The 22,828-nt window shown below is 38.9% G+C and overlaps 1 protein-coding gene across 1 annotated transcript in view; it reads left to right on the top strand.

Annotated features, from left to right (window-relative positions):
* LOC109397909 (uncharacterized) overlaps window positions 1–22,828 on the top strand; it is a 318,606-nt gene that overhangs the window by 3,120 nt on the left and 292,658 nt on the right. The gene's annotated exons all lie outside the window — the stretch shown is intronic.

The following is a 22,828-nucleotide window of genomic DNA, read 5'->3' as shown; positions in this document are numbered from 1 at the left end:
TTTGAACCATCGTAATCATAATTTGAACCAATTTTAATCTAGATTTGAACTAGTGGCGGCAGCAGCTCGAGCAATTCCCGCAACAGCCAATTTCATGCTAAACAACTAAAAATCACATGGATCTGCTAATTCTCATAACTCTTTTTCATTAGGCAGTGGAATTTCAGCTCAGAATGTTCGGAATCCTTCAGGAATTCGAAAACTAAATTTGGAATTTTCCATCGCCCAAGAGTAAACAAAGCAACCACTAGCGCAGTCTGCAGGCCAACACTGGAAGCTCGCCCCCATTCACTAGTTCAAATCTAGATTTCAAATGGTTCAATTCAAGATAAGATTCTCCAAGTAAGAATTACTTAAATTTGATAATTTTATGACAAATAATGCGGAATATTATTTGGTTGGTCGATTCTACGATAAATAAGCTTTCATTTGACGTGTTCACTTATTGCGTGTGATACAATGCATGAGCTGTACGACTGCACCGAAAATGTGCTTTCGCTGGGGGGAAATGGGTGGAATCTCAGTGATTTTTCAATTGCCTGTTTTCCATGACAAAAACGCATTTTTCAATGCTTTTAAAGTCCATGTTATCAGGTTATATTACGGAAAGCTGTTTACCATCTTTTTCGGGACAATATTTGCCTAAAAAATACGATGTTTTAATGAATTTCGAAATGGTTCAAATTAAGATTACAATTTGACTAGTTCAAAGTTTGATTTCTTACCCTATTCCATATTGGTTCACAATATATTACGTTAACGTTAAGCATCTTCTTTTGCTGGCATTGATTTTCAAATGTTATTTTTGTTAGTGCGAGTGGGATAAGTTCGTAGAAAAACTACATGCAACAGATATGCTAAGAAGGGTAGTACTGTTTTCAGAAATTTTATAAGAAATTCTTCTGAGTATTCCTTTAGAGGTATCACAGACAAACAGGCGTAACACTCTTCAAAACGGCTTGGCACATGCATTTAATGATCAGTTCAAATTATTTGCGCGATCAGTTCAAATTTGATTTGCGCGATCCTTCCACCAGAGGCGCTAGTGTTCGATCGCTTTGATGTTTGCCAGTGTACACGTTGCTGAATGATGCAAACGAAAATTACAGGCGATTTGTGTAGTAGTGTGCGTGTTAGCAAACGTCAAATCGAAATCCACCATGGCCGACAGTGTCTCGCGCGGTTATACCAACAGGTGGCAGTCTGCTCATGAAAAAGACACCGGGCAAAAGTTTTTGATGAATTTCCTTAAAGAGCTACGCCTGTTTGTCTGTGGAGGTACCTTCAGGAAATTTCCCAAGCATTCATTCAGAAAATCCTCCAAGGATCCGTCATAAATTTATTGAGCGATTCCTTTAAGAATTCCTCAATTATTTTCTGCTATTTCTGTAAGCATTTTTAAGAGATTTGTTCAAATTTGTTTCTATAGATTTCTCCAGGAATCCCTCCAGAAATTTCTGCAACAATTTTTTGTTGTAGTTACTTCCAGAGTTCCTCCGAAAGTTCTACATGATTCTTTTCTAGGAATTTAGGAGGTATCTTGTTACAGAAATTTTAGAGGAATTTCTGAAAAACTTCGTGAACGAACTTTGGATAAAAGTCCGTTACTGAAAAAATCTCTAAAACTCTGAAGAATTCTCCGGTGATCTACCTATCTATATATAAAAACGCAGTGGCATACGTGGGACCGCTCATAACTCGCGAACGGAACGTCGGATTTGGATCAACTTTGTTTTGTTCTGTTAGTTTTCACCCAAGGAAGGTTTATTATGAGACAAAAAAACATGGGAAAACTGAGAGTTTTTGAAAATCGATTCTCCATACATTTTGTGACCGGGGATTTGTTCTTGGATAGAAACTTAACGTCAAAAAACGCAGTAGGCAAGACAACGTTTGCCGGGTACAGCTAGTATTTTATAAGGAATCTCTGTAGGATTTTTTGAAGACATCTCCAGTAGAATCCCTGTAGAAATCTCAGGAAGAATTCTTGTATAAATATCTAGAATTCTTGAACCAAACCAAAGAGGAATTTCTTAAGAAGCTCCTTGATAAATATTTCTATAGAAACGTCTAGAAAAGGTTATTGAGATATTTCTTGAGAAATTCCTGTAAAAAATCCTAGGAAATATTTCTGAATAAATTCCTTAAAGATTCCAGGAAGAAATAACTAACGTGCATCCTTCATATAGCAAAAAGCTCACTAGAAGCGTTAAACTTGTACGTATCTTTTTAATTCATAGGGTTATCATTAGAGTAAATGTCTAAACAATTTCTGTGGAAATACATGAAGGAATATCTGGAGGTTCCTGTCTGAACCATTGAAAGTAATAATGCAAGAATCCTTTTAAGACTCCTGTAGGATTTTCTGGATGAACCCGTGAAGAAATTCGTGGACTCATGTCTGCGGGAATTTTCAATGGAATCCCTTGAGCAATTACTCAACAAGTCTTTGGTGGACTTCCAGAAAAAATGCCTGCTCGAATTTCTGAAGGAATTTCTTGAACAGAGTGACAACTGGAACTGGGAAAACTTGAAAATTAGTAGACACAGAATGTTGATTAATTTGCAAATTGAAAGATGAAATTGTAAAAAAAAATCACGTTCTATTAGGATTCGAACCCACGGCTAGACCGACGTTTTAGCCAACTAAGCCACTGAACAGGTAACGATTCTGTGGAATAGAAAGCCAAACTGACTTCGAGCCCACACCATGAACACTCTCGTTTTGACTATTCCATTTCTCTTTCGGTTTAGTTGCAACATTCTCAACATGCTCGTGGAAGCATGAAAGAATCTTTAAAACAATTTCTGAAGGAATCATAATTCAAAATTCTAAACAAATCCCTGGAGAAATTTCCGAAGGATTTTTTGAACGAACCCCTTGAAGACTTTGTAAAATAAACCCTGGCTAAATTTCAAAAGGAATCCATGAAAATTTTCCTAAAAGAATTTTATCGAAAATTTCTGGAGAGGAACTTAAGGAAATATCTGACGAAGAAACTTCTTTAAGACCACCTGAAGAATTTCTGAAGAAACTGCTGGAGGAGTTTCTGGAAGAAACCTTGGTAAAGGAGAATGGGCAAAATTGTATGGAATGTAATCCATCCCACGTACACTAATGACTCATATCGTATCTGAAGGGTTTCTGCGAATCAAGAAAATGTCTATTTGGGGTGAACATTTTATATATGAGCATGTTTTTATTTCTAGTATATAGAATTTGCATCGCAAAGAGACTTTCTTGTTTTTATGAAACCTTCCAGATTCTTCACATTCTCCTTTCAAAACAGAATTCCTGGAATTATAAAAAAAAATCCATGGTGCTATTTTGGTAGGAATCTATTGAAGATTTCTCGAAGAAATCCCTGGACAAATTTATGGAAAATCTCGTAAAGAATTTCTGTAGCAGAGAAATTTGTGAAGGAACCTCTGAAAGAAATTCCGAAGGAAACTTTTGAAGAAGTTTTGAAAAAGGTGATTTCTCTTACAATTTTTAGAAGTACACAACTTTGGGAAGTGGCACTAGTAACTACTGAGGGCGCAAACAATTTCGTAAAAAAATAATGTGCAATCACTTAACATAATAGGAGGCTCTTACGATATTCCAAAATCACAAATCTACTGTTTGTCTTACATTATGACGAATGTACGCGCAAACAAAAAAGTAATTATCAGAAATCAGCAGGGCGTAAAAATCAAAGAGGTGATTTTCTTATACCCAGAAAAGTGGAAGAAAAATTCCCCATTTATTTCTTTTTTAACCTATGAGAGCGCAAAAGCTTGGAATGTTCACAAGGGCTATTTTTCTTGAAATTGGGGGTACGCAAACATATCAAAAGTCACATAGGAGTTTTCTTTATATTTGAGAGAGTAAAAAAAATATCTTATATTGTATGTTGCTTTCATAACAAACGCGCTGCCAACTTTCAGTCGGCATTTTTGAATCCAAGATTTTCAGTATCACAAAAGAGATTTCATACAAGTATGAAGAGGAACCAAAACAATTGGAAAGCTATTTTTTCTTATATCAAAATTCTAATTCTTTTTCAAAAATATCAATACATTACATAGGTGACTTCCATATAATCCGTATTTGGAGATGACTGTATCCATGTTATTACAGATAGTATCGAAATCTGTAATAGCAATGGAAACCTCTGGAGCCATCTCAGCAAGAATATCTAGCATTTGTCGAGGAATTTCAATAGGATTTTTAAAAGGTTTTTTCAAGGATTCCTCCATGGCGATTCTATGAGGGTTTTTCTAAGAGTTCCTTCAGAAATTCCTCCACGACTGCCCATCGGATTTCCTTCTGAAGTTCCTTCTGTAAATTGTACAGGATTTTTTCAAAATATTCCTACACAAAATTCTTTTGGAATATTCCCAAGAACGTCTGGTGGATTTCCTCAGTGAGTTCTTCTTGTGATTCCCCAGAAATTCCTTCAGGAATTCCTTTTGGAATTTCTCCAACAATTTTGCTGATATTACCTCTAGAAGCTCTTGCTGGGAATACTCCAATTATTCTTGATGGGATTCATCCAGCAACCTCAGTTGAAACTTCTCTATGGATTCCTCCAGAAATTCACCCAGAGATTCCTTTAGAGTTCCTCTACAGATTCTTCTATAAATATATCTTCGTATTCTTACTAGATTTTTTTTTCAATTTATTTGATAGATTCTGGTGAAATTGCTCCAGGAATGTTGCTGGGATTTCTACAGGAATTCGTGGTGTGAATCCTCCAACAAATATTGCTGGGATTTCTCAAGCAATTCCTGAACATCAGAAATACCTTCTGGAAATGCTTGAAAAATCTCAGTAAGAATACTAGGAGAAATACTAGTAGGAGTTCCTGAATGAATAACAGCAAGAGCTTCTGGAGGTGTTCCAGAAGGAATTCCTAGAGGAACCCTCGAAGAAATCCCTAAAGGAATCGTTGGAGCAATTTCTGGAGGAATCTCTGAAGAAATCCATATGGAGGAATTTCTAGCAGAATCCCATAAGGCATTTCTGGAGAAATTCTAAGAGGATATCTCAAAAGATTTCTCCAGCAACACGACTAGAAAATTATAACTAAAATATAACATAATCCTAACAAACTATGATATTTATAACTAATTGTGATATAATCATGTTTAACATCATTGGTGTTTTCGAAATACTATAACTCAATTATATCACATTATGTTATAAATGTTGTTTGACAACATATTGTATTATAATTTAGTTTTGAATCTTAGACATTTGGGAAATAATGTTACAAAATTGTACCAAATTTTGATGGAAACTAGTAATCCTGAGTCTTAAATTCATATCACATTTTGTTATAATTTTGATATGATCATAACAAAATGGGTTATAATCTTGATTAGACCAGTGTATTTGTTATTAGGGTAGGTAATCAAGATTTGAACCAAATTGCGGCTTTCTGAAGAAGTGCAAATTTTAAGTGATTTTTTCTCCCACATGGCAATAATTTACTACGGCAAAATTGTATGTACATGAAAGCCGCGGGTATAAGCTTTCTGTTAAATGGTAAAAAGTTTGTATTTGCACCGAATTTCATTGAAATATTCGATTTTTCATCAACAATGATTTTAATCTTAATTTGAACCATCGTAATCATAATTTGAACCAATTTTAATCTTAATTTGAACTACTGGCGGTGTGTGGGGCTGAGTCGACATGCTGTTCGCAAGTCTATGTTGCATAACTCTCTATGTCGACTCAGCACCAACGAGCACAGTCCAAGCGAGCGAGCGCGGCATTACGTGAGCAGAAGTCTATCAGGTAAGACGCAATTGGGCTCGTTCTCCCGGCGAACCAAAATGGGTGATTTCCTGACGGCGGTTTGCATCTTCACATTTGGCGAACGTGGCAGGTTTTTCTGCTGCCTATTATCTGATTGTAGCATTAAAACGAACAGATTTCGTTGGTTGTATCGTTATCCGACAGGAAATCACCCATTGGCAAGTAGTCGAAACTAAATGGCCGCGGAAAGGGGTCACCGAGACAAAGTCTAACACAGTGAAAGGCAGTGAGAGTTAGCGAAAAAATTCAATTCAAATAGGCGAGACGTACAATCGTTTGGTGGAAGTAAAGCATTGTGATTCCCGTTTGATCAACATTGTGAGTGCAAGCTAGTTCGTTGGAAGTGCCACGGGAAACGAGTGTTAGTAATTATAGAGCAGTGAAATCGTGTGTTGAGAGGACCACAAGTGACGTACGTGTTGGATGCAAAAGAGCGAGTTGAGAGGACCGCAATCGTGTGTTGAGAGGACCACGAGAGACGAACGTGTTCGACCATGTTCGAAAAGAAAGAGCAAATTGAGAGGAATTCAATCGTGTGTTGAGAGGACCACGAGTGACGTACGTGCTGATGCAAAAGAGCGAGTTGAGAGGACCGCCATCGTGTGTTGAGAGGACCACGTGAGACGAATCTTTTCATGTAGAAAGGGCGTGTTGAGAGGACCGCAAAGTTTAGGTTAGAGTGCATTGGTAGGACAGCACAATGTGAACGTGTGATAGGACGATTAGATAGGGCCATACTTGTGTGTTCAGAAAGTTTTGTTTTGTGTGTGTGGAGCTTACTCTAACGTACATTATAAAGCCATCTCAAATTCTCCTTGTTAGAAATACTCCGATGGAGATGCCTTTACAATGAAATGAGAAAATAACACCGGAAAATTGGTTTACTTTATTTCATCCCATAGATTCGGAAAGTGAAGAATAGATACGATTCGGAATGTCCACTCCGGGAAAATATGTTCGTGCTCCATCAGTTGATCCGGAAAGCGGAACGGATGAATCGGCGTGTGGTGATGAAGGTAATGGGTTGTACGCTCGTGCTCCTCGCAGCCCAGTCGATAGTAATCCGGTTGATGAGGTTGACGACCACCAAATTGCCCCACCGGACCATCAGCTTGAGCTTGAAAATCGCATAAAGGAACTTGAAAATGTTATCATGGAACTAAAGAAGGATGGCAACGTCACTTGCCCGGATAATCCAGCCTTGAATCCGGCAGCCACCCCGGCCAGCACTCTACACGTCCCATCGAACATCGCTGCCGAAAGCACTATTCGCTGGGATAGTATCACCCCGTTTCCGAAGAATGTCCCAGCAACCAAGATGTGGGAGGCATGGACTTGCTTTATCGAGGATTTCCAAATGGCCACATCACTGTCAAACATCCACAATCCGAAACGTCGTGTCGATTTACTGCAGCTATCCATGGGCGAGGAATTGAAAGGGATTGTCCGTGCTGCCAAGCTTCGACCAGATTCAGGAGACGAAAACTGCTACGACACATTTGTGAAGAACATCGATCTGTATCTGAAGTCAATGACCGATCCAGCTGCAGAACACGAAAGCTTTTCCATTATGCGTCAAGAGGAAGGTGAGTCTGCCGTAAATTTTCATGCCAGATTGACAAGGAAGGTTCAGCTGTGCGGCTACAGTCAGAATGACCAGGACCGGTTTGTTCGAACCCAGCTTCTGAGGGGCCTACGGAATGAAGAGCTCAAGAAAGCTGCTCGCACATATGGCCATGATTCGAACTTCATTGTTCAGTCAGCAACTCGCGCAGAGGCATATCAAGCGGAAAAGATGGAGAAGGCGTCCTCTGTGATTGAGTCGAATGTGGTAACAGCAGGTACTAGTCAGTATCGTGGTTCCCAGGATCGTTTCAAACGCAGAGCTGAAAATCAACCCAAGTTCGGAAACCAAGCGAAGAAATTCCAGCCAAACAGAACGTCGTCGTACAGAGACAGAGCACACGTGAGCCGTCGATCCAGATGCGTCAGGTGTTTTCGTTCGTCGCACAGGAGCGACGAGGAATGTCCAGCAAAAAGGAAGAATTGTAATTCTTGTGGCGGCCTTGGACATTTTGCGGTTGCGTGCCGTGATCAACGGGTAAATGCGGTCAAGAACGAAAGTCTTCCTGGCGAAGTTGAGGAATCGAAGGAACAGGTAATTAATTGATGACCTACAATATTTTTTGTGAACAAACAATGAATAAAATGAACTCGAAGATATACATTAATTGACATACTGTTCTTATCCGAAATATTTTTAGCAAATCAATGCTCTTTCGCTCGAAGACGTGCTTATCGATTGTCGAATCGGTTCATCTCTCCCGATAAAGTTCCTAATAGATTCAGGATCGGATGTGAACGTCCTGGGAGGGGCTGACTGGGACATCTTGGAAAAGCAGCTTGAAGAGGGGGTCGTTAAAATTGTTCCTTCGGAGAAGCTATCCTGCCATAATCTGCAAGGCTACGCCGCTAACGAACCGATGAAGGTTGAAAGGGCATTCACAGCAACAATTGAGGTGAGTGGGAATCAGTCCGAATCAAAGGTTACTGCCGAGTTCATTGTTGTAAGGAAAGGCAGGCGATCCTTGCTGGGAAGAAGCACGGCCAGTGACATGGGACTTCTGAAAGTAGGAGAATCGATTAATAACTGCGAGCCGGTATTGTTCCCCAAAATGCCCGGAGTCAAGGTTAAGTTCAGCGTGGACGAATCGATACCACCTGTACGCAACGCCTATTATAATATCCCTGCTGCGTACCGCGAAGCTGCTCGTCGAAGGCTTGAAGATATGGAGGCACAGGGGATAATAGAAAAGGTTGTCACTGCACCGCAATGGATAAGTGGCATGTCCGCAGTCCCAAAAGGGAAAGACGATTTTCGCCTGGTTGTGAATATGCGGGCCCCAAACAAAGCTATCAAGCGAGAATACTTTCGGATGCCATGCATGGATGAAATGAGAATAAAGCTACATGGCGCAAAGTTTTTCTCTAAACTAGATCTCGCTAATGCGTTCTACCACCTCGAGCTGAGTGAGGAGTCGCGGGATTTAACAACGTTTCTTTCGGAAAACGGCATGTTCCGTTTTACTCGTTTGATGTTTGGGGTCAATTGCGCGCCGGAGGTGTTCCAGCGGGAAATGACGCGCATCCTCAAGGACATCAAGAACAAAATTGTGTACATAGACGACGTGTTGTTATTCGCGGACACAATCGAGGAGCTGAGGAAAACGGTTTCACAGGTTTTGCAGATATTGCGCGCGAATAATCTCTCATTGAACAACGATAAATGCCAGTTCGATCGTACTCACATCACGTTTTTGGGTCACGAAATCGATGAGAACGGTTTCCATATCGAGGAAACGAAGGTTAAAGATATACAAAAATTTCGGCAACCAACAACTGCGTCCGAACTAAGGAGTTTTCTTGGACTAGCCTCTTTTGTGAGTTCGTACATTAAAAATTTTGCAGATATCTCTCGCCCGTTATGGGCCGTTGCATCTTCGCAAAATTGGAACTGGGGAGAAGATCAGAAAAATGCATTCGAGGCAATCAAAGATCGTATAATACACTCTACTGTGTCCCTTGGATACTTCTCGGAATTCGACCAGACCTTCCTTTACACTGATGCCTCTCCATGCGCTCTAGGAGCAGTATTGGTCCAGCAAAATGAAGACGGAATATATCGGATTATAAGCTTCGCTTCAAAGTCGCTGACCTCAACGGAGAAGAAATACGCCCAGAACCAGCGAGAAGCTTTGAGCGCCGTATGGGCCGTGGAGCACTTCTCCTATTTCTTGCTCGGAAGGCGCTTCATACTACGCACAGATGCTCAAGGAATGGCTTTCATTCTACGAAGGTCGCGAGAGGAATCAAAAAGGGCTCTAACGAGAGCGGACGGTTGGGCTTTACGTTTAAGCCCATACGATTACGACATTGAGTATATTCGAGGATGTGAGAATATTGCAGACCCCTCATCTCGTCTGTATGAAGGAGACGACGAGGCCTTCAATGAAGAAGTAAGCCCATGGGAGATTCGTCTTTTGGAGTCGCAGTCCAATGATTTCCTCACTGAAGAGTCAACGAAGAAGGATGATACACTTCTCCAGGTAAAATTTTGCTTTTATGCTCGTTTTTTAACACATTAATAAATACAAACCTTTATAGGTAATTTCCTCGCTGGAATCAGGAAAGTGGCCCAAGCATTTGCTGAAGTTCAAGGCAGTTGCACACGAACTTCAGTATTCAAATGGGATACTGCACAAAAACGGGTGTGCGGTCATCCCTCACAATTTGCGTGACAAAGCACTCGAAGTAGCACACTCGGGTCATCCATTGGAAGCAAAATTTAAGAGCATCTTGAGGAGACGCGTTTGGTGGCCAAAAATGTCGAGCGACGCAGAAAAGTGGGTAAAATCGTGTGCTGCTTGTGCAGTGAATGGACGACCAGAGAGACCGACTCCTATGCAGAGATCCTTCGCTCCCAAGGCTGTTTGGGAGACGATTGCGCTCGACTTCAACGGACCGTACTTGAAATTCGGAAACATCATGATTCTGGTGGTGATTGATCTGAGATCGAGATATGCAATTGCGCGTCCTGTTAAGTCGACAAAATTCGAATACACAAGAGCAGTGCTGGATTCCATTTTTGAGAGGGAGGGTTTTCCGAGAGCCATCAAATCGGACAATGGACCTCCATTCAACGGAGACGAATATTCACGTTACTGTAACGAACGTGGCATTCAGGTCATATTCTCGACCCCATTTTACCCACAGCAAAACGGGCTAGTGGAGGGGTTCATGAAAGTTGTCAACAAAGCTATGTGCACTGCAGTGTCTACAGGCAACAACTATATCGACGAATTGCAAGCTGCAGTGAAAGCGTATAATGCCGCAGATCACACAATCACCAAAGTTCCGCCCGAGGAAGTTCTTACGGGGCGTAAAATCAAGCGTGGGTTGCCACTCCTACATCACGGGGAGTCACAACACGACGCAAACGTGCTGGATACCCGTGATCGTGAAGCGAAATTGCAGTCCAAGGATCGGGAAGATTCTCGTCGTGGTGCCAAGGCCTGTCGAGTGAAGCCGGGTGACTCAGTGATCGTGGAACGCCAGTTGAGGACGAAGGGCGATAGTAGATTCGGGATGAAGCGATTCGTTGTATCCGAGGAACGCAACGGGAGTCTGATTCTTTGTGATCCAGAAGGTCAACAGCTTAGGCGTCATGTGTCCCAGACAAAAAAGGTCGGCGTGTGGCGGGAGCAGAAAACAGCGGGTGTTCAGGTTGAAAGTCCAGGAATAGCCTCCAACAGTGACCCAAACCAGCGTCCAGCGAGAGAGAAAAGGACACCATCCTATCTCTCTGATTACATCCGTTTGGTTGATGAGCATCCACTCGACCTGAGCAAGAAAGGGAAGAATTAGTAGGAATTTGTTCAAATTTTTCGATAACTGATTTAACTGCACAATTACTTTTAATCTACTCACAATAAAATTAATTGAAGTAACAATTTGATTCCACAATGATTTCATGTATTTTCTTCCGGATTCTGCAGGAATATCTTGATTGCACAAAAAACTCGTCCTTTTGCTTCGGGGTTCAATTTGAAAGTGATTTGCATTCCGATTTATGTCAAGTCATGAGTCATGGCATACTTTTTTCTTATTTAAGATTTGTGGCAATGCTGTCTTACGCCATGCTGACAAAGAATGCGATTTTTTACCAGGTCTGGAAAATTTATTTGGGGAGAAGGTGGATGTGTGGGGCTGAGTCGACATGCTGTTCGCAAGTCTATGTTGCATAACTCTCTATGTCGACTCAGCACCAACGAGCACAGTCCAAGCGAGCGAGCGCGGCATTACGTGAGCAGAAGTCTATCAGGTAAGACGCAATTGGGCTCGTTCTCCCGGCCAACCAAAATGGGTGATTTCCTGACGGCGGTTTGCATCTTCACAGGCGGCAGCAGCTTGAGCAACTCACAAAACAGCCAATTCCATGCAAAACAATGAAAAATCACATGAATCTGCTAATTCTCATACCTATTTTTCATTAGGCAGTGGAATCTCAACTCAGAATGTTCGAAATTCTTTAGGAATTTGGAAACTAAATTTGGATTTTTCCATCCCCCAAGAGTAAACAAAGCAACTACTAGCGCAATCTACAGGCCAACACTAGAAGCTCACCCCCGTTTACTAGTTCAAACTTAGATTACAAATGGTTCAACTTAAGATAACATTCTCCAAGTAAGAATCACTTAAATTTGATAATTTTACGATAAATAAGCTTTCATTTGACGTGTTCACATATTGCGTGTGATACAATGCATGAGCTGTACGAGTGCACCGAAAATGTGCTTTCTCTTGGGGAAAATGGGTGAAATCACAGTGATTTTTCAACCCGAGCAGAAGGGAATAACAACAGCATAAGGAGCTGTGTTATTTGGGTAAAATAACTGAATAATAGAATCGATGATTTTTATGTTATTAACATAACATATTATGTTATAAACTTGTCTGTCATAAGCGGCAAAATAACAAATATCATAACAAAAAAATGTTCTTGGAAAACCATTTTAATAACTTGTTTTGTTAGTTTCAATAACAACTTAATAACAGTGAATTTGGAAAACATTTCAATAACAAATTTAGATATTATTATGTTATTGATAATAATCGGAAAGCAAAATTTGTTGTGGTATCAAAATCGTTACTAAATGAATTATGATACTTATTATATAAAGTTATTCACTATGTCTCACAAACCCACCAATAACATGAGTAACAAACTATCGAAAAATACTGTATTCATATTCAGAATCAGAATGAATTAATCATTTTAAAAGAATATAAATAAAACTTCCTGAAATTTCTTTGAGAGTTCTTCCATGAAATCATTCACAGATTTTCAAAGACTCCTCTAGAAATTCCTCCAGAATTATGAACAGAATCCCTTCAAGGTTTTCTTCAGAATTTCGCGTCATTTTTGTCCCGAATTTCTTCTTTAGATGTCTCTGAAAATTTCTTTGATAATTTATCCAGGAGTTTTTTCTGAAGAATTCTGCAGGAGTTTTTCAAAAGATTTTGCCAACAATTCTAATAATAGCTCAGAAGAATTACTTTTGGAATTTCTAAGAAGATTGCGCCAGTTCTTTTGAAGACTTGTCCAGGGTATCGAAGGCTTTCTCCTGAACTTCTAAGTGTTTTTTTTTTTGGAAAATTATTTAAGGAATTTTTAGAGGATTCGTTCAGAAATTTCTGTCCTAACTGTACACAAAAATGAAACAAAACAAAAAAACAGGTAATTAGTATCGAATTGTTGCTTTGATATCAAAACTTGTTACTGTTGTGCTATTGTTGATAAGTTCATCAATAGTACAACAATAACAAAACTTGTAGATCAACAAAATATGTTATTGAAATGTACCTGAGTGAATGTATATCAATTGCTAAATTATAACAAAATTAGATTGTTCAACAAAAATTGTTATTGAAAAGCTTTGTCTTGATAATTAAATAATAACAAAACAAGATATAAAAACAGGTTATGTGATTTCGTGGTTATTAATTTGATATTTTCCTCTGCTCGGGAATTGCCTGTTTTTCATGACAAAAACGCTTTTTTCAATGCTTTTAAAGTCCATGTTATCAGGTTTTTTTTTTTTTTTTTCCTTCCCTGTTGGGGAAATTAAGCCACTGCGTCCAATAGGCTGAACTTTTGTGGCATAAATGTTATCAGGTTATATTACGGAAAGCTGTTTAACATCTTTTTTGGGACAATATTTACCTGAAAAGTACGTCGTTTAAATGAATTTTGAAATGGTTCAAATTAAGATTACAATTTAACTAGTTCAAAGTTTGATTTCTTACCCTACAATTTTAATTATTTTAACATCATCCTGCATCTAGTTTATAACATAATAAGTTATAGAAAAATATTATAACATCATAACAAAATATGATATAAACTTGATATAATTTCCTAGTCGGGAATTCCTGCTGGGAGAACAACAGGAGAATTTTCTGGAAGAATCCCTTGAAGTGTCTCAGGATGCATTTCTGGAGGAATCCCAGCAGGCATTCTTGGAGGACTTTCGAGAGCACTATCTGATGTTTTTGGAGATTTCACTGGAAGAAATATTGCGAGATTTTTTTTTACAAAAGCCCCTGGATGAATTTATGAAGAAACTCATGGAGTAATCTCTGTACAAATCACAGGAGAAATTGTTGGACGTACTTCAAGTGGACTTCCTAGAGGGATAACAGGAGAAACTCATGAAGGAACCCTTGAAGTTATTTCTTGAGCAATCCCAGCATGAATTTATAGAGGATCCCACTAGTCATTCCTGGAGGCATTTTTGGAGAAATCCTCTTGGAATTGCTCCATAAATGCATGCTGGGATTCCTTTATAAATTCTTGTTGGGATTGCTTCAGATGTTTCTCCAATAAGATTCCAATACATAGGGGAGACTGAGGAGACTTGATCCCTGGGGAGACTTGTTCCCCCCATATTTGCTCGGAATCAAAAACATTTTTCTTCTAGCATAATTTTTTCAAAACTGCTCCTGGACAAACGACTATGTTTTGGCTACAAGTGATTTCGATTGTACATTGCATTATTTTTTAACTGCTGATGGTTTGTTTTCAGTCCTTCAGAAATCTTTTAGACGATTCCGAAAAATCTCAATAACTTTGTAAAAATTGAACCAAATCGTGTCAAAATTTCACAGCACATAGTTTAAATAAAACACTTTCAAACTTATTTATCCGAATAAGGCTGTTGGTAACATATTTTAATTAATTCAGCTTAGTATACACAACAGTGACATGGGGAGACTTGAATCCCTCGAGAATTACACACATAATCTACATGTGAAAAATAAAATTCTATTCGGAAGCCTCTATTTACTTGGAATTCTAATCTATTCAACGATAAAATGTGTCAGATAATTATAACTTTAGTACAAACTAAGAAAAGGGGGATCAAGTCTCCCCATTTTGAAAATACGACATATCCTTGAAAATTTAAGGAAATCTTACAATTTTAAGCACTGCATATTTATCGAAAATACAGAAAATACAAGAAAACTCGAAAAGAAAATGAATAGGAAGACTCTGGAATTATTTTCTCTTTAAATAAACCATGTGCTCAAAGGAGGATCAAGTGTCACCCATTTTTGAAAAATACATCATAAGACATGTCTCTATAAAAACACAGTTTTGAAAACTTTAACAATAATTTAAAAGCCTGCTCTTGTGTATTAACTTTCAATAGATGTTTACCTGCCATTTTGTACGGAAATCGGATCTAGTTTTGTGTTTTTTCTTAAAGTTTAAGTTAAATTAAGAAAATGGGATCAAGTCTCCCCAGTCTCCCCTATCCTTACTCTGATTCCTCCAGAGATTTCTCCAAAGATCCCTATAGAAATTCCTCTTGTGATTTCTTCAAAGATATCTGCAAGGATTCCTTTAGAAATTTCTCTTGAAGCATCAGCAACTTTCGCTGGTTTTTTTTTTCAGCTGGGATCACTTCAGTAATTGCTCTTGGAAGTCCTCGAAGAATTCCTGGAGGATTCCCAACCAGAATTGTCTATACAATCTCAGCTAAACTTCCTGGTAGTGTCTACTAGAAATTTCTTAACAAATTCTAGCAGTATTCCCGGAGCAATCCCAGCGAGAATACTAAAGGAATCTCACGTTGATTTTCAACAAGAATTTTTGGAAATATTCCAAGAAAATTTCTGAAGGAATTACAACAGGTATTCCTAGCGTTGGCAACTTTTTTCACTTACTCGATCTTCTAAACAAACACGAGAAATAAAATGATGGAATAGGGGGATGATCTCATATTTTTTTGTGTTATGAAGAAAATGTACTATTGAGGGATCTACAACATTTTTTTTCCTGTAGGTAATTCTTCAAGAGTTTTTTTTTGTTTCAAAAGATTCTCCCAAGAATGCCTTCTTCCAGATATGCTTCCAGAAGTTTCCGCATACATTCCACAAGAAGTTCGTTCAGGCATTGATGCAGGATTCCCTTCAGGAATTCCTGCTGATCTTTTTCCTGGAGTTTTTACAATAATCTTTTCAGAAAATCTCTCAAATATTTCTCTAGAAGTTGTTTTTTAATTGTTCCAGGAGTTTTTCTAGGAAACAGTACTTTTAGAGTTGTTTTAGTAGTTTCTTCAGGAAATTTTCTGTTGATTCTTTTGGAAATTCTTTTTCGAGGAATCCGGAGAAATCCGTCTGGAGGGACTTATTTTTTAAATCGTCTGACTGTCGCGTGCGTGGTCGGTTACCTCCGCCAGCTCTGCGTTGATGCTGTTGAAACAAGCGATTTGTTTGTTCTACGTGTTGTAAAACAATACAACAGTGCGACTACTGGAGGGTTGAATTTCATCATTGTTAATTCATAAACTGCTTCTAGTTTAACTTCTGAAGTATATTCACGTAGTATATAATTCTTTCAGAAACTTTGAAATCGTGAACTCGTGGAGTTCTTGGAGAAAGATGACGAATTAAATAAAAAAAAATGTGATACTTGAGAAATTGTTAATAAACTTTTTTAGGAAAACCTCTAAGTAATGATGATTAACCTGGGCTTGTTAGGGGAATATCTGTAAATAATTTTCTCTAAGTAATGTTTTTTAACTCGTACAAAAAATTGTAAGGAATCTTTTTACTTGCCTTTAGAGGAATTGGAACATCCGGAGAAATTCGTGGAGAAAATCTTCGGGAAGCTCACGGATACACTGCTGGAGAAATTTAGGATAACTTTTTGGAGAAATTCTTGAATAGAAACTTCTTCAGGCCAATCCCAACAAATTGTTTCGACGAACTTCTTGAGATTCTTGAAGGAACTTTTAGAGACACTTCCTTGAAGAACCAACTTTAAAATCTTTAAAACCATCTTGGAAAATCAATTCCCACCTTCAACCCGTGGAAACTTAATATCACCACCAGTGCAATCCTATTTGAGTAATCGTTGACGAATCTGTAAAACTGCACGAAGATAACCTAGATAAACTTCACGAGGGAGTTCCATCGAGAATGTTGTGGAGCAGTTCTTCTTCAGAATCTTTGCAGGAATTCCTTAGGGAACAACCAATCAAATAATTAGAAAATCTTGAAGAACTCCTGGAGCCATTGCTGGGAAACCTACTGTAACTACTTAGATGCATATAATTCGCAGAGGAGCTCATATAAGGGTTGTGAAGGATCTTCGAGGGAAGTATTCACTATCAGATGGAGTTGGGCCCTTTATAAGGGAACAAATTATTCATTCAAAACAACTTCTGTGGATAACATTAGTATTAATTGAAATATTCCCAAAAGAGTTTCAAGTAACAACCAAAAGAGTTTCTGTTACATCAGTACCAGGGAGATCCATTGAATTGTGTGACAGAATTTTCTACAACAAATTTCGAAATAAATTAGTGCTATACTCAGAAAAACGCTCTTTCTTTTAAAGTGTCGAAAGAAGCAACATTTCAATCACTAAACAGTTCAATTGGCACCTAGGTATTCCTTTCTTTGTGCTTCGATTGCCATCCATTCTGTTTCCGTATCTGTGGTCTGGAATCATTTGGGTAGGGGGACCTATTTTGGGCACTTGCTGCTATAACTCAGTCAATTTGTAATCAATTGACTTCCATTTTTGTTCAGGACTAGATGCTGTATACATCTCAACGTTACCCAAAAATCAAGTCAATCGGTTAAAAATTGATTTAGTTACAGCAGCAAGTGCCCAAAACAGCCCCCCTTTCCAAAAGGTCCCAGACCCTAGGTTTTGGAAGCCTTATCCAACAAGTCATCCACGTTTCAAACGAACGACCGAATCCATCGGTTCGCACCAACTCTTCCACTTTTGGATGGTTGGTTGTCAAGATGTTAAAACAAGTGTTTAGCCATTAGCCTGCAGCTGATTCGGCCTTTCTTTTGGTTCTCCGTTTCCGCAGATCAGCGTAATCCCATCAACGGCTTGCTTTGACCAGTTAACCTACTGATTCGTCACGAGTCCACGTTGCGTTAAACGCAAGGGGCTAGACAAGTATTAGCATAATAAGTGTATTAGAAGTATATTAGTATAATAGCGGTAAATTAATATATTACATTACCATCAAAGTAATCGGATTTGCTGAAATCAAGGCTGTGACAGTTGAATCACAAAACAAACATTGTTCATCTGATTCCGTATTTTTCCATTGTGGGTTTCGATATCTAATTGAGAGGATATTTAATAGCCAATTTTCAATTGTTTTAATGTTTCAACAACATTGATGAAGTGTGAGTTTTGTGTTATGCATGGACAAAAATAGCTAATCTAAGGTAATTTCCAATAAATGATTTGCAAATGGTATTGGAATTATTACTGGAAGCTACAGTAATTCGCCAGATTCGCCAAATTGAGAATAAGTGAATGGACTACATGATGGACGTTTAGCAAAAACAATACTATAATAACCTGTTTGAATCCCTCCAAAGATACTGGACCAGAGCAGCAAATATTTGATAGAGTTAATGGCCGTTAAAATAAAACGATGTACAAAACTGAAGAACATATATTTATGCGTTTATTTTAAATTATGTTTCTGTTCAAATCTTCTCAAACGGTCAGAAGACAGCTTGAACCGACAAGAAAGTAAGCATTTACCATATCTACTATACTTCTGACAGGCTAGTCCCAAGCATCACACGGTGTGTCTGGTATAAGAAATTTATTACAAAAAAATAGGCATCGCTAATTTTTACGTTACGTGAAAGTTGACGCTACTAGCTTTCATTCAAGCCCAACATCGAAATATTCCATCGGGGGAACTTTTTCATACAAAAATTGGGTATGTTTGTTAAGTAGAAATAGGGATTAATTTGGAACCGTTCATTTTGTATGGAGAAAAACAGTATTCTGAAAAAGTTGTTCGAGATCCCTCGGTGGATTTTTTTGAGGGACCGTGCAAATGAAAGCTGGAAGTCTCTATTTTTGAATAGCGAAAAATTTGGCGATGCCCAATTTTTTGTTATAAACCTTTCCCATACACACGCCGTGATCATCTGTTGGTTCTTTGTGTAAATGCAGATGTCCTTGCAATAACAGAGGAGCAACCGCGGGCGGTCAATCATGATCATGCTCATGCTCATAAATCGTGCAAGTTTCTACTTAAAATGAATATAAACGAAGAAAATTAACTTTTCTAGGTGGTTTTGATAATTTTAAAACAAAAGAGAAAGAATTTTCTGACAAACGGTGAATGGTGACCAACTAGCGAATCAGGCGACCTTCCCATGCTCTACTAAATGTTGTAAGTCTGATCGTCAACCCCCGCTTTTAATAAGGTTTGCCGCGCTAAGTCATGGACTTAAGCTTATTTAATTCGATGTTCAATGGTAATCCCTTTTGTCATTATTCTTGTGTTTGTTGTAAACTGAAAATTTATAGATTTTGAATACTTGTATATTATGCACATTAGTTGGTTATTTTATTGTAAAACTTGATTGGTACTAGTCATCGATCGCGTCACGGAAAATGTTCTCAAAGGGCTGGTTGGATAAGAACGATGAATCCAATTGTAATGGTGCGCTTCGATCCCGACAATCGACCATGGATTATCTTCAAAAAGGAAAAAAACGATGCCAACATCAAGAGTTCCGCCTAAATCATAATATAATATGTTTATTGTTCATAGAAATACAATTTTTAAGTTCAATTACTTACCAAACGATTCAAATGGTGCTCTTTTTTGCACAGACGTGGGTGTTTGAATCGAATAAATATGCCAGCTTTGACACTACCAATCGATTGTTTTTAGAAAATCATCCTCAGAGTTTGCTTTGATGCACTAATCTATCTTAGTATACTATAGTATACTAAGCCAAGAATTATACGTGTCTAGCCCCTTGGTTAAATGCTCCACGTCCGTTGTAGAATCAGTTTACGAATTTCCACTATTCCTCCAATCTCCAAATTCGTCATTCAAAATCAATGCCACTCAGTTGTTGTGAGCTTCCGAATATTGTCATCTTTTGATGGAAGCCTTAATTCACGACAAACCTACATAGGCTTACGGTCGTAGATTTTACCTACGAGTTGGCCATGATAGTGAACTTTAAATTATCAACTTTGAGCACGCGTCCGTTGCCTAGTTCCTTGCGGTGGCCGGCCGCCTACTAATATGCATTAGAAGTAGCAAGATTAATTGCCGTCGAGTGCGCATCGGTACTCAAACAAACCTTTACAAACCGAAGCGCCGCACCACTCCGTTCGTTGGCTGAAGGGAGTCTCGCCGCAATAAAACGTAAAAATAAACTAGACTCGGGGCCCAGAAGAAGAGAAAGACCGTTGAAAAAACAAATCTGTTTAAAATTTCAGTCCTGTAGTGACATCGACCCTGTCACACTGTAGATCGGGGCGCGTGCCTGCTGCGATTTGCACGTTGCTCGTTTGTCGCGCTAAACGGCGGCGATGGGAGTGATTCAGTAGGTAGGTAAGCGATTGTGCTGTTTTTGACGAACGAAAAAAAAAATCATAATAAAGAACCCCCTCGTAAAGATTAGCGCGCGTAATCCTTCGCACATTTTTCAACTCGGTATAGGCTAGTAGGATAATAAAGATCCTCGGCTCCAATTTCCGAATGAATAATTCATCTCCCTCGCTTCATTAGAGATCTTGTATCGATCGATTCGATCAAAGCAGTCCGTGACGGCAGTCGGACGAGTGTCATAAGACTGCTACTGGACAGATCGACCTACTGCGATTGCATTGAACAACCGCGCGCGGTAGTTTATTCGGTATCGCACCACCGCACGGGCGCAATGCGGTGAAAGATATCGCATTGCGGTGTCAAACAATGCATCCCACTTTGGGAAAAATAGCGAATAATGCATAAGAGAGAGTGTCACCCGGAGAAAGAGGAACGATATGCGAAAATGTACACCTACACAATGTGCGATCGAACGGACACCATTATCGGCGGAACCGATACGATTTAATTTTATTGGAATTGTTTTAGCGCAAATGAATGAGGTGTCGGACTACAAACAATCCTTGTCTGCTGCGCGCGACTGCTTGCGTCCGGACGCAAGCCGGCATCGGCGCATGGCATCTCTGTCCGGACAGAGCCGAAGCGTTAGTTATTGTAAATTGATGCGCTTGTTATGAAACATCATATATTGCAGACTACATCCCAAATTGGACTATCACATTTTTTTGGTACGCCTAAAAAGTGTGATAAAAGTGCACATTTGCCTCGGATCGTCTCGACGTCTTCGGTGCACTTATTCCTCCATTTACAAGGAATAAGTGCACCGAAGACCTCAACTCGATCCGACTTGACCCTGCGCTGCAATCACACTTTGAAGGTGTGTGCACACTATTGTTTCAGTCCAATTTGGGGTGCAGTCAGCAATATCCCAAGTAACATTTTATGTTTTGTTCGGCTCTACAAGAGATCTTCATGACCAATTTGACAAAACTTGCAATAAAACTGAATCATACATCAAAACCTCTTGATAACCTCTTTAAGAGCATCTTCCGGCTAAGTGGACCACTCTCGGAGAGGTTTTGCAAACCGCATTTAGAGTAGCAATAAACCCGTTTTAAAACCTAGTTAAAAATTGTTCCATTCTCGATTGTTGTTGTTTTTTTTTTCAACAAGAACTATCACAGCTGCAGAGAAGCTTCTTCGATGGCACGTAGAGTTCAGGAGGATATTGTCGGGCCGCCACCAAACCGGACTTCGCACAATCAAGTCGCGACGCGACCCAACTCGCGACGTTTTATAATCATGTCAAAAGTAGTGCGCATCCTTCCCGTTGTTGTGAGCAACACAGCGCACTAGATGCGAAACAGTTGCGACACTTGTGGACCAAGAAAATGACAATTTTTGATTGAATGTCGGTCTTGATTCCAACCGAATAGACAATACATCATTCGTAAGTAGAAAGCGATTATTTGAAAGTAATATTTTAGTAGTTACTGTGCTGGTAGGCTTATGCGCATTCGAATTTACCGTGAATATTGGGGTTGCAGAATCATAAAATTAATGCGCTTCGAAAATAGTGAATATTATCATCTTGGAATGAAATAAATCAATTTGTGAATTTAGTAAAACTATTTCGAAACACAAGAAAACTCAGCAGCGAGAGTTTATTTATGTGAGCACGTTATGAAAATGGTGGCAAACTATCAATTCATCGCTTATTTAAGCAAAATTAACTAGTTTCCATTCACGTAAGCTAATTCTTCAATATGGCGTCGACCATATAATCAGCGAAAATAAAACGAAAGCAGGTTTACTTTTATGATGACCGCAATAAACCTAGCAGTGTCGTAGTTTCTGCTTTTCCATCAACAGATGTCGGTACTAATCGAACAGATCGCCATCTGTTGAGAGTTTTAACTGTTTTATTGTGGTAATAATGATTGCCAGAAGGTTTACGTATAGGGAAGTTTTGTTTACTCTTAAAATCTGTCTTTATGAATATCTTCAAGTATACTATAAAACATTTTATCAAAGGTTTTCATGAAAGCAGTCACAAAACTGTGAGTTTCAATTATTGCTGTAATAAAACCTCAATAAAAATCAAACAAAACCAATCAGCAATGGAATTGTTACTTGGGATATGACATGTTAAAATGCTGTACTGAAAATAAAGTTGTAGATTTTTTCGCTTAAGGCTTAAAAGGCCTACATATATTCGCGTGGTTCAAGCAACCGTTTTTGCTCCATGCCGCTTATTGGATCTATAACCAGGTTCTAAGCCTTCTCCCAAAAATTGAGCTCATTTGATTGAAAATTGAGAGAGCACAAGCCCTTCAAAGTTTGTATGGGAATTACTATGGGAAAAGGACGTTTTTCATTCACTAGATCGTTGCATTTCCCCAAGTGCCCTAGAGTGATAGTTGACCCTTGGTACTCCTAGGCTACTCCATAAGCTACAACTTTGCCGAAGACCACATTCAAATCGGACGCCTCATTAATTAGTTATCGATTTTTATTCAGAATTTAGCAGTTTTGCAAAGTTCAG

Source organism: Aedes albopictus, chromosome 1 (assembly GCF_035046485.1).
Source record: "Aedes albopictus strain Foshan chromosome 1, AalbF5, whole genome shotgun sequence".
Classification (NCBI taxonomy): domain Eukaryota; kingdom Metazoa; phylum Arthropoda; class Insecta; order Diptera; family Culicidae; genus Aedes; species Aedes albopictus.
Note: the sequence above shows the minus strand (reverse complement) of the source record. Positions and strands in the feature narration are given on the sequence as shown.